Source organism: Anopheles maculipalpis, chromosome X (genome assembly GCF_943734695.1).
Source record: "Anopheles maculipalpis chromosome X, idAnoMacuDA_375_x, whole genome shotgun sequence".
In the NCBI taxonomy this organism is placed as follows: domain Eukaryota; kingdom Metazoa; phylum Arthropoda; class Insecta; order Diptera; family Culicidae; genus Anopheles; species Anopheles maculipalpis.
Genome location: NC_064870.1, coordinates 9838664 through 9850886, shown reverse-complemented (window position 1 = coordinate 9850886; position 12223 = coordinate 9838664). Strand labels below are relative to the sequence as shown.

The 12223-nt window shown below is 43.6% G+C and overlaps 2 protein-coding genes across 3 annotated transcripts in view; one reads left to right on the top strand and one right to left on the bottom strand.

The window, feature by feature from the left end:
* LOC126561695 (cecropin-B) overlaps window positions 1-12223 on the bottom strand; it is a 328190-nt gene that overhangs the window by 81852 nt on the left and 234115 nt on the right. The window lies entirely within an intron of this gene.
* Window positions 1-12223, top strand: part of LOC126560212 (protein gurken-like) — a 473091-nt gene that overhangs the window by 298223 nt on the left and 162645 nt on the right. The window lies entirely within an intron of this gene.

Genomic DNA, 12223 nt, shown 5'->3' with positions numbered 1-12223 from the left:
GGATCCGTTTCATACGGCACGGTTTACGTGCCACCAGATCAGTTAGTGCCAGATTAAAATCAGACAAAAACGAACTAACAAAACGAACAATCGAACACAGCCGAAAACCTCGGAACCGAATGCTTTCCTATTTGCTGGTCTCGAAAAAGGGCCACCCTACACTACACCCGCCCAAGCGGTAAATAAATTATTAACGCCCGAGGGACTAATCAAAATGACGCGTCAATTTTCATTTAATGTAGCAAATTAGAGTTTATCAGGAGCGAAATTGACAAATGGTCAATGAAACGGATGCTGTTTTACCCGGAACACCAACAACCCAACACGGACATTTTTCCTGACCACCTGCTCCGACTGTTGTCCCTCGTTTCTGTGTCCCTTTTCTTCGGCACAAAATTGAACTACGCATTCCCACACACACACATATACGCAATCGTGTCTCTTTCACGTGCGTGCCTCCCCACTTCCGGTGCTTCTCCGGTGAGCTTGAACTCTACGCAAACAATCATTTTCTTGTGCGTACTTCGAATTCGATTGGCAAGAATCGATTGGAGAGCAATGTTCTAATGCGCACTGCGACTCGTGGGAAGGTTTGCGGCGGTGCGCGCTGGACATGCGGAGGGGGAGGGGGATAGGGAAACGGAATGACTTTTGCATGTGTTTTTGGTGAGCGAAAGGATGCAGACGAGGATGCAGAAATACCGGGCATTAAGTGCGTATGCGATGAATTTAGTTTCGATCGTTGAACTGTGAGGTTCGGTTATGCCTAGTTTTAACTGCTTTATCCTTTCTCCCCTCCTGGAAGAATCCCTCCGAATGTGGGCCAATGCGGCTAACGCGATAGAGTGAGAGCGTACGAGAGAGAGAGAGAGAGAGAGAGAGAGAGAGAGAGAGAGAAGAGAGAGTGAGAGAGCGCGAGAGAGCACGCTATTGAAGGCCAGCCAGGGGATTATATATTGCATGAGCTATGTCTGGAATGCAAATAATGCGCACCTCTATTGGAGAGCTCCAGCAGCACCAGCAAAGCGCACACCGGACATCGAAGTTTCGGTTTTCGCGGCGGGATGCATGTTTTTACGCTTTCAATTTGCACTTGCGAGCGTTGGACGAAGCAAGGAGTTTGAAGGTGGCAGTTTGTTTGGCGGCAAACAACGGGAAGGCAATGCACCGAGCAAGAAACTGCTACAAATGAAACAACATCGAGCAGCACAGCCGCCGGTACGAAAGCCGGGGTTTTTTGGTGAGGTGCTAAACACATTCCAAAAATTTTGCCAGGTGCAGAGCAGGCACGTACTTCCATATTATGATCCCTATCCACATACTTAGGCATGCACACGTAGCACACGGAGGTAACATCATTGTGCCCTGCGGTACCTATCCTGTCTGCTGAGCACCTACTAGGGGAACGTGTATATGTTTTTTTTTTCTAAATATTGGAATAGTACCAAAACATTGAGGATTCCGCAGGTAGTACAGTATTGGATGCATCTTTCCATCACCAAAGATTCTTTGTTCATGTAAAACAAGACGTAATTAAAACGTAAAATTAAAGTTAACAGCACAAAACGATTCAATTTCAAAGGCTTCGAAAACACAAAACACGGATATTGTTTTTAGCGCCTAAAGGTATGCAGCATACCAACAAAATTTACTTTTAAAATTTATTCTCCTTTTGGATGTCCTATGAGCAATGCCAATGCTAGATGATAAACATAACAAAAATCGCCCAAAAGTATGCATTAAAGAAGAACAATTCAATTCACAATTGTGGACTTAATATTAGGATTTCTGGACTTATGGCTGGACTTAAGCGCAATCTCTAGTTCTGTAACCTTACCGTGTTTACTTAGTTATTTTGTAGTGTAAACGAAGAATTTTTTCGGTTTTCATTTGGTTTTCCATTTTTGCCAAGTAATTCCAATTCACCCAAATGTATTTCAATCTTTCCTGATGATTTTCAATGCAAATGTCAAACCGAAATCGGATGAACGATTATATTTTTTAGCATTTTTTTAGCATCGCACTTTGGGATTTGTGAAAAATGCAACTGTTCAAACCAAGTTCATATTCAAGTGGTTGGTCTACATCCATTTGAAATTGATGAAATTTATGAACAAAATTTACAAACCTAGTATTAAATATAGGATTTTTTGGAGGGGATTGCGCCTGACAGCCTGCTACACTACGAAACATATATGCTCCCATTTTAAATCTAAAATTCAAAAGAAGAGCAAAAACGCCTGTAAGCGTTTCATTGAATGAGTACTGACAAGCTTGATTTTCAGATCAAATATTTAAAAAAATAAAACGAAGCAAACCTCTACCGAAACAAAAAAAAATTAAATCGAATATCCCGCAATATAAAAAAAAAATTGAATAACGAACAATAATTTCAAGCACACAAAATCCAGAATCCAGTACTAAAAATCCAGATTTTTTCAAAAAGGTAAGTATCTAAAGCAGAAAAGCTCGAAATCGGGATGAGTTTCATCAATAATATTGAGAGAAAAATGAGACCATGACAGTAATAACAATAAAAGTAAGCGTAGTACAAGCGACAAGCGATACACTAATTCGCGCCCTAAGGTATGCAAAACCCGATACAACTATTATAACTGCTTTATTTACACTTTTCGAGCTCACCTCGTCAACTGGGAGTTCGGTTATCACAAACACCACCACCGTAAAATGTCTGTCAGCTCGGTCTGAGATCTTAAAAAAAAACCACAACAACAAAAATCCCCTCGCTTACGCTTTAATACAATATTTTATTTGTAGCTGTTTGCCGTCGGTGATGGTTTCATCCCAACGCTGTCAACCGAACCACACACTCCATGGAAATGAAGACATGCCGAGTTCGGTCTCGTGTAAAATGCGAACCCCAAAAAGAGGTTCCGGAGAGGTTAAACGAGCGGGTGCGTTATATTTACGATGATGTTGCACCATTTAGTCCATCTCCCTGACGCCGGCTAACGGTCACTCTGCCCAAGGTCTTTTTTCGCCTGGCTTCCGTTTTCCTCGAATGTTTGAGGGGGTAACGTTCCTTTTTTTTTTGTACGTCCGATCCGTACCACATTTCGAGCATGTTTTTGGTACGGAAGAGGAGGAGGGCGGGATTGAAGCTAAAGTTACACCCCGGATGCAAATGATAAAAGCACCGGCCCAGACCGGCCCAGGCCTGCCGGGTGCGTTTGGTGCAGTTTGGTGTTGCTGTTGCCTACTCGAATGCGGGTCGACGCTTCCAGGCAGTTGAATGCACAAATTTTGCAACTGTTTTGCAACGGTGTGTGAGTGTTTGATTGACGACAGTGTGACATCACCGTCATCATGGCCGGGCAAGATAAAACCCCACGAGTCTCGAACCAGCGAACGGTGCGAATGTAGTAAGGATGCGTCTTTCAGCTGTGCGTACATTAAACGGTCTCGTTTTTGTTGTCCCGTATTGTCTATGATGCACCTATGATGTACAGGTGAAGGTAGCCATTTCCGTAAACACGCTGTGCAATTGGTTTTTGAACCGTTGTTGTAAATGCGTGGTAGAGGAAAAACGGTCGGTCTTACAGACCAACAGCAATCGGTCGCCATTTTTCGGTCGCACAACGCTTCAAACGATTCGTCACCATCAAGATGGATATCTTTGAGGCCTAAAAACTACGGATTGAGCGATACCGGGTACAGCAATGTTCATTTCGAGTAGAATGTGTAGTATCCCAAACACATACACGCACACACACGCACATAAACACAGACATGATGCAGACGTACACACTCCAAAACAGGACGCGTCCCTGACAGGATTTCAATAAAGACGTCATCTACACGGGAGCAGTGCGCTGCTGGCTGTCTGTCTGTTGATGATCCGGATAGAGCCTCTTGCCTTCAATAAAACACACAGCGACAGTTTCCATCCCCCCCCCCCCCCGCCCCCAAAACTTCCCAGTAAAAGACCACTCAATGAACTAACGTACAAGCCGAAAGCAAATAACAAACAAACAAAAAAAAAGCGAACCCGAGAACGAAACAAGTCGTTCTCCGGACCATCAGTCACAAAATTGAGTATCGCCAAATCGATTCCCAGTTCGAGTGGGGGAGGGGGTTGGCTGGGAAGGGATAAAAAATCCAGTGAGACACACGCGTACACACTCAAACACGCAAACACAAAGCAGCTTCCAACCATGTTGACCATGATGGACGATGTAGTGATCCAATAAACATGTAGCTTCCACCAATTCAACCACCTTGCAGCCAGCAAAGTGGGACTCTTTTGGATGTATTGCAGGTTTTCCTGTTTTTTTTTTTTAATTTTAATCCACCATTTTTTCATCTCCCTCTCTACATCCGTTAACGCTGGTTGAGGTTCATTTTTAAATATGCTGTAGTTTTACTGACATTGAATGGGACTGTCTAGCAGCACGTATGGATGAGTCGAGTGGATAACTAAAAATTGTCCAGATTTGGTTATCCATCCATCAATCTGTGCTCGTTGGTTGTGTGGCCGTTTCCTAGCAACAAAAAAAACTAGCAAGCAAAAAATCTATTTCTAAAGAACACGCTTATACCAGCGAGCAAACATTTTTTTTCTAGTCACGGCTCAAAGAGGTTCAATTTGATATGCGAAACATGGTTTAGGCGGTTGCACAGTTAACAAATGATTAAATCAAGCTTATTTCCTTCCTGCATTTTGTTTGGCTGTCCCTAAATTTAGGCCCTGCAATAAGCCTGAAAGTATGCAATTTGTATTTTTAATGTAATGCCCTAGTTGTTAACGAGCTTTGATTAGACTGCAAAAGTTCAAATAATATAGAATATGTGATCTGCATCAATCCGATGTCGGATGTCTAGAATTCCATGTTATGAGATACCAGAACAGCATCTCGGATTTAGGTTAACAGATATTTCTCTTACATTTATATCATCAATACCGGAGCCCGGATCTAGATTTAGGAGTCCTCTTGGTTTTTATAATAGTATGGAGATCTCTTTTCCTGTATTCCGGATCCTGGCCCTTCGGATAAAATTCCTTGTGAACCACCCCACGGTAATCAAAGAATACCGTCAGCATCACCTTGATGCTCAACCGGCTTTGGCACGACTTCTTGGGCCTCGGCTCGTTCGGCGTTGTTTCCGGGTCGTATGCGTAAATCCACGTTTCGTCGCCACTTATAATCGATTTCAGCTTTCCAACGTAGTCTGCCAGCATTGTTTTGACTTCGACGCGATTCCGCTATTCGAGCAGGTTCAGACATTTCGGCACCAGGCGAAACCCGCTTCACCCGCTTCAATCCCAAAATATCTTTCAGGATGGTGTTGACCGAGGCTTTGGAAATCCCAACACTTGAATCACCAACACTTGTATCGCCAACCGACGAATGTTGACCACCACCAAATCCTTGATTTGAACGACTTGAGCGTCGTCGGTCGAGGTGGATGGTCTCCCCGGACGATCCTCGTCTTCGACCTTCTCACGGCCATTCTTGAAATCACTCTACCATTTGTACAGGGGCGGCCGGTCGTATAAGCAACAGCGGCGCCGATCTTCAAACGGCAGGACTCGGGTTGAAATCCTATCCGGACCGTCCTTCCGTAGTGAGGACTAACCAGCTACTTGGTATCGGCAGTCTAGAAAGCCATTTCAATGGCCAGCATGACCTTAGAGGCCGTTAAGCCAAGAAGAAGAAGAAGAAGAAGTTTGTGCACATTTTTCTTCAACATAGATTCTTCCCCGAAGGCTTCGCGAATTCGTAAGCGATTCCGCAGCGTTTATTTCATTGTGCAAACAAAATTTGATACATCCGCGGTGTTCCACGAACTTGGACATGGTCAATTCGGACCATAACTCTTGGCGCAAAGCTCCGAAAACAAATTGTCACTCCTAGCCGGGTTGATGTTGTGACTGTAAATGTGGCAGAACTGTCAAAAACATACATATTGGCAAACGAAAAATAAAAACAAAGGGTCTCTTTTTGGCGCGCGAAATTTGACATCCAATGTCACCTTACTTTTCGAACACAGTAGTAGATTCATATTTATATTATAGAGACCACTAATCCCGGATCCCAAATCATGGCTTTGACCCCAGATTCTGGGAGCATGTAAACTTTGGGACTTTATTTTTTCTCAATTCCTTTTGAAAATCCTCCATTTGTTGCATCTCGTTGTCTATATTGGCACATGCTAGTCATATTCATGTTCAAATGTGCATTTTTTTATCATCATTGAGTGAGACCGTCTATCATGGCTTATAGATACATCGACATTACAGTAGTTACTGCATTTAGCTAGATCATTTCTTAACCTAATCTACTGCCAGGAATGATCGGGGCCAGTTTTAATAAATTAAGTTAAACGATGGTTCAATATATCCAGAAAAGCATAACGAATGTCAAAATCCTGGCTAGTGGAAGGTTTGCTGAAAAGCGCTATTTCTTTTATATTTTTCAAAACACCAACCTGCTGTTCGCCATACATCGTACATCTCGTGCAACGAAACGTAATGACAACAACTAGCAGAAAGAACCAACAAAAGAGGAAAAGAGTGCAACACACACACACACACACACACATGCACAAGGACCATGGTACAGTGGCCTGCTCTCCCGAAACCCATTCCTGACCGAATGTTTGTCGGTCCCGTGAGAGAGGAAAGGCTATCAATCTTTACGCCGGCGCTCGTTATTCGCTTGTCACATCCGGATATCGACATCCGGATTGACCCGTAGCCCACAACAAGCCTGGGGTCAGCATTTGGTAGGTGCAGGAGCAACCCCGAACGGTACACAAAACAACACAGCAAAAACAAGTCCCCCTTCTCTTACCCACACAGACGGTCACATTCGCCAGGGAAACATTTCCCACCCACACACTGGGAGCGGGTTGCAAGTGGTCAACGAATGGGAAACACACACACACACGAAAAATACGGAACGACGAAAAACCCGCTTGCGCCCGGCATCGTTCGACAGCTGGAAGCGAACCGGCCCGCACCACTGGTCGTATTTATATTTGCTGGCAAAACAAATTTATCGCTCCGAAGTTGAGCGATGTGCAATAATGTGTATCAAATTTGTTTAAAATAATACACAACACCTCTTGCTCTTACTCCATCCCACTCGGTGTCGTCGTCCACCTTTCCCATCTGCCCCGACGAAGGCTTTTGGAGTGAAAAAGGAAACTTTATTTGCTTTTATCCCGTTCTCGTACATTGATGATGCCCACTACTTCTATACGGTACTGGTTGCGCTTTGCGAAGGAAAAAATGCTTTTGACAATCCTGCTTGGGTTTTTATAGTCAAGCTTTCTTTGTCACTAGATAGAGAGAAAGAGAGAGAGAGAGCGAACGAACGGAAAAATGCTTAATTCCTATCAGCTAGAACACGGTTGTTGGAGGTTTCAGATGGCGAATTATGATGTGCATGCGTCTTTAATCGATGCATTTAAATAATTACAACGGAAAATTGGTTTAGATTAAGTAGATGGAAAGCTGCACCATAAACTCATTTTTTGCAATTCAATACTCATACGTAACTGGAAGGCAAGTGGAGGCAACAGTTTCCACACGGTGGGCTTCAAATCCCATCCGGACTGTTCTTCCGTAGTGAGGGGTGACTATCCCACTACGCAGTGTCAGCAAGTCTAATATGCCATGCGATGGCCGCCGTGACCTTAAAAGGTCATTTAGCCAAGAAAAAAAAGTAGAAAAAGTATGATAAAATAAATAAAAAAGTATTCCTTGTTACCATTTTGTTACCCTGGCCTACATTTAGGCGCAACTTAAACTGTTTCTAGAACCACACCGTCAAGACTTTTCCCACATTTCCATCAGCCCATTCCCATGTGACCGAATCATGAGCAGCAATATTTAGCTTTCAACCTCCACCCACTCACGCTTATAAGTGATATCTCTATCGTATCGGCAAAGCGTCAGAGCTGTCAGTGACAGCATAATACTGACATCATCATTGCATACCCACTGTTCAAACCAGACAAAAGGGGGCAATGCGTTCATAGACGACGGAAGGATGGATGGGGCGTGGAAAACTACAAAAAGCAATGAATAAACAACTCCACCCACACGGTTCCTCACTGCCACTCTCACTTCTCCTCACGCCTCCCCGTATGTGGCTGAATTAGCGATCGGAAAAAATCAGAACCGGTGGAGTCAAAAACGGGCTAGAAGAAGAGAGCAAGAGAGAAAAGTGTTTGGGTAGGTGGGACACCGGCAATAACCTCGGGAATGCAATAGCAAACAGGCGTTCCATTCACAATCATCTTCTCCCGAACGCCCTCCCTCCCCAAATCAAGTGTACATACAAATAGAAAAAAAAATACACACAAACAAACGCACACACTCACAGGAAGGAAAATGCATTTAGAGCGCGGTTGCCAAGCAAATACGCGGATACGCGGAAGCGCGGCTTATTGATGTTCGAGAAGATTAATTTGCAATTTATGGAACAATCATAAATTATCCGTCGAATGTGTCACGGTGCGCGTTTTCCGCTCTCCCGACCCGTGACTGACTGTTTAACTTATTTGTTCATTTTCCAAACTCCCGTGCGTGCGTGTGTGCCACCTGTGGAAGGGGGAGGGTGGAGGTAAATCCTTCCCCATAACAATGTACCGGCTAAAAAGTTTCGAAAAGCACACCGCACACACGGGCGTGCTTGGTCGTTGAATTAATTCTGCGGAAAAACTTCTACAATTATTATATCGGCATCTATATCAATTAGTGTGTGAACGGGAAAGGAAGGAAAGGGATAAACAAGGAGGGTTTGACGTTTGAGGTTTCGGGAACTGTACTAGTGTGTGCACAATATGAGCAACAACAGCTAGAAGTAAGGAGCATAGTGAAGCATTTTACAAAATACTTACTATTAATCCTTCGTTGTGACAACACGGCGGAGAACCGTCATACTCAATTAGAAATAAATAAAATAATCTTCAGTTGTGATCCTCTGTATTGAGAAGGGGAGACAGGAAGGTTTTATGACGATAGGCAACGGAAAATGGGAAGCAGTAAAGAAATCAAACGGTTTACCTCGAACAATTCTTGCTTTGTTTTGCTTCGCATGCAGTGCAGATGTCAAACCTTTAGCCGAATTCGAATAAGAGTCTGCAACAAATTAAATACAATACAATCTTATGTACTGGATGTTGCATACCTTAAGGCGTACTAGGTTTGAAAAAACCCTGAATCATTAGTTACGAAATTAATATCGCATTGAAATTTTTACTCTGCACTCTGCTCGGCTAACATTTTACATCTCCAAAAGTCAACTTTTCATACACACGCAGTTACTGCTAGTCGTCAGAAGAAAACCCTGTTGACTGTGAGAGGACAGGGGGAAAAAAGTATGATCGAATAAAGAAAACGAAAGAACTTCAGGGAAAGCGAACAATAACCGAAGCTGAAACTAAAACGAGTTTTAACTCGCATTTTCCAATGCCTTTTGGATTATTCAGTATGTTATGTATCACAAATTGCAGCCCTTCAGGCGAACTAAAATTGATACACTTTGTTAAAATTCTTTCAACACAATGGTTTTCCTACCACCCAAATCATATGTTTCCAAATGACGTCTATTTACACAGATTAAACAATTCAATAGCAATGATTGTGCGTATGCACGTTGTGTAAGTTTTTCCCCGATTTAAAAGCACGAAAACACCGCCACTTAAACCTGTAGTAGTACCCACTTAACGGCTCGTTATCGTTCGTTAGAGACTCAATTATTTAATTTGTTTTCGTTTGTTGTCCTATCAAGCCCACCACACTCTGACCGACGATTGTGTGTGCAACATTGTCCACGGTGTGGCGTGAAACGCTCGCACATGGTCATCAACAAGCATTGACACCTTCCACCACAAACCTGCTCCATCCCGTCACTACCCTTTTCAGCGCGAAGGGACGGGTACTTCGGGAACAGTTCCGGCTGTTTTGCCATAATAAGAATGTTTTAATAATCATGCACGCAACCAGCGTGGAAGAAGTCACCCGAACTACGCACACACATAAGTGGATGCTGATAGACTCAGCAGTAGTATAGTAGCGTTGATGCACGCATGCTTCAAACCCAGTCAACCCGTCACGCTTGGTAGTTTCTCGCATCTCGGTCCCCTTCCAAAAATAGAGGATTATTATTTTATTGGGATGTCGAATACCCTCGAACGATAATTTTGGTACGCACCGATCCCACAACATGCTCCCACGGGGCGTTGGGTTAGGTGGCGCTTCAGCCAGGTTCAACATATTGGCGGGAAAAACGCAGCTGCTAGAACCTCCAGGCGAACAAGCGCTCGCCAACCTTGTACGCTACCGAGAGAGAGAGAGAGAGAGAGAGAGAGAGAGAGAGAAAAAAAGCCCCTTCGAACCACCTCCCAATGTGTAGATACTGTTTAGGAAGTGTAGACACTAGCGAAGACCTCTTTAGTTTTTTTTTTTGCTTATCCATCTCATATAGCGAAACAATTGTGGAACGAGAACTTGCTGGGTGCAGTGCCCAAATTTTGCATACTTTTCTTTCATCCTGCATCCTTTTTTTTTTTTTTGGTTTGTACGTAAAGTTTTAAAAGAGAGAAAAGGAGAACGAGCGATCGGGGTGCGAACAGCGGAAGACAAACATCTGCTATTTTGGCGACTCAGATTAAGGTCGCAGCCCTTTTCCAATTCCGTCCCACACCACACGCAACCTTACGTACCTGGAAGAGCGCCTAAATGTATGCAAGAGGATGATCCTCGTAACGCATTAGCATAATGTTGCGTTACGCTTGCTTGCACGCATCAACGGTAAGGGTTTATCTCTTTCCTTTACGCCCGAGAGCGATGGAGAGATGAAGAGATAAAAGCAGAGAGAAGAGTGGACGAGATTGAGGATGAGTGGGGGTGATGACAAGAGCTGGGTGAATAATAACAGGAATGAAGGGAATTTTTTGTTTCATGTTTGCAGATAATTCTACGCACCGTGGATATGCTTTGGTTGTACATTTTTACTCGTTGAGGGATGATTCTTAAAATTTATTTATTAACATTCGAGCTCGACGGCTCTTCAGTGTGATCCTTAACATGTTATGAGAAAAAAAGGCTCATATTTCAGTTGCGCCTGAAAGTATGCACTTTTGTTACTTTTTTACATTATTGCATCCTTTTAGAGGTACAATTTAAAGAAGAATTTAAGAACGCTATTTTATTTAGTTTCGTAGTGATCACGACTGCCAGCGCAAATCATTATGATTATCAATCGCATTATTGCCTCATCAGCACCTTCCTCATTATTAGCAACATCATCGTGACGAGCGCAATATGTCTTGCCGTGAATCGATCCGAACGTCCGATCCATTAGCGCCGCCATAGAATGTGCCCAGCTTATTAGACGCTGTTAATTATTAATCATTCCTTTAATTGAATCTTCACCAAACCACACACACACACGCGAGCGGCTGAGTGAAGGAAGTAAGGCTCATACCAGTACAGGATAAGGATACAATTTCCCTGGATACATCAACCCAACCACCGCCCAACACGTCATCCGAACTTTCGCTCGCGTCTGTTTCAGTATTTATGCACACACACACACAGTCTTCGTACCCCCCTCTAACCCTTTCTGACACCACCCGCGAACAGTGTTTTGTAAAATCGACACCAACACCGAAAAACACGGCTCCCGTTGAAAACCACAAACGCCGAGTTTCCGGGTCTGTTTTTGTTCTGCTCGCTCGCTAAGCAGCGAGAGCATTAGCTACCTCACGCTACGGGCCGATTGCTCGCCGATGATGATGGTCAAATTTTCCAGTTCATTCGTCACCCCCGTTCAACCACCGTCAACCAGCGCAGCCATTATCTCGCAGGCATAAACTTTGACTTGCAGCCTTCATTTGCCGGATGTCAAACTCCGGGCAGGGGAGGACTACCGCCAAAAACTCGTCTTACCTTTTTGTCGAAGGCGAGACAGCGAGCAAATCAACAGACGATCAGACCACTAATTTTCCGGCTAATTAATTATTGAATTAATTACCGCACAGATTGACTGGTTGGAAGACGTTTTCGGGTGATTAAGAGGTATTTGGAAGGGAGAGGAAAAGGGAAGGTGCTTTGGTAACGTGACCAATCGTACCAGCTATCCGGAAAAGGAGGATGCCAATTTACTGGAAGCTTCCGATAATAGTGCCGCTAGGATGGAAGTTGAAAAAGAAACCATTTTCTCCTACAAACTTCAAAATTTTAATC